The 1,158-nt window shown below is 46.9% G+C and overlaps 1 protein-coding gene across 1 annotated transcript in view; it reads right to left on the minus strand.

The window, feature by feature from the left end:
• Positions 1 to 1,158, minus strand: part of LOC119588439 — a 6,326-nt gene that overhangs the window by 1,858 nt on the left and 3,310 nt on the right. The window lies entirely within an intron of this gene.

The raw sequence follows: 1,158 nt of genomic DNA on the forward strand, positions 1-1,158 counted from the left end.
TGCCTCCTGCACAGACATTCCACATAGCCGTTTTTGTTCCTCAAGGGAGCGAGTCGCGGCCACAGCTGTTTTCAACGTATATTTTGTCGTCGTTCACCCATCATTTCCACAGCCTTTTATCAAAATCCTTCGTTACACTGCCCAGCGCTCCTATAGCCATTGGAAGCCCTTGCACATTCCTTCTTGAGATCCCTATGCTTTCCCACTTTATCAGATTCCTTCTTGTCTATCCTGCATCCCCCAGGTACATGCAGCGTGTCACGTTTGCCAGCACCCGGGGCACAGCGAGGAGCGTCTAAAAAAGCCTGACGTCGCCCGTGCCCGAGGCCCCGCAGCCCGTCAGCGCTGGACCTCATCCCCAGATAGACGCAAATAAAGTCACATGCTTCTGCTCAGTGTTGCGGTTTGTCGGGGCCCGGAGTAACTTAGGCATCACTCAGCCTAGATGCTTATGTAATGGCAATGATGCTAAAAACGTACTCGGAATAGTTTTTCAGCTTCCATTGTTGCCTTATTGCAGTGAAGCAAAAGGTCCACGTCATTATAATAAAATACAGCACCAATTAGCCATTTTCAGCGGTTGGAAGGGAGGTGTGCGCGCTATCTGGTTCCTTTTTTTTTTTCGACCCGCCCATGCCATGCCCAGGGCACATGCCATACCTGTCATACCTCAGGTACGCTACTGAGTACAGTGATGCCTATGGTGGTATACATTCCTTCCTTTTTGTTCACAAGAAAATATCTGTTCTCAAGTATATGGTCATGCTTATGTCTCATAACTCTACTTCATTGTTCTCATCTCTTTTTTCAGGAACATGCTCATACCATCCATCTTTTTTTCAAGCGGACATTTTTCGCATATTGGTAAATGTACTTTTCCTCAACCCTGTCCGTCTCTTTTTGTACTTTCTACGGGCCAACTTTGCATACTCACATGACGTATACCTTCGTTTTTTCCTCCACACACTGTATCTTATATTATTATTTGCCATTTCCTCACCTGGCTCCCCATACACCTCACCGTTGCAATAGAACTGTTGTGCCGAAGCCAGGCTCTTCCGGTCGCCTTTCCATGTTCACGATTCATGACTCCATGAGCTCCATTTTCTCGTGAAACACACAGCTTGTTTCTAATTCTGGGTATGTGCTGATCCACAG

This window comes from Penaeus monodon, chromosome 23, assembly GCF_015228065.2.
Source record: "Penaeus monodon isolate SGIC_2016 chromosome 23, NSTDA_Pmon_1, whole genome shotgun sequence".
NCBI lineage: Eukaryota > Metazoa > Arthropoda > Malacostraca > Decapoda > Penaeidae > Penaeus > Penaeus monodon.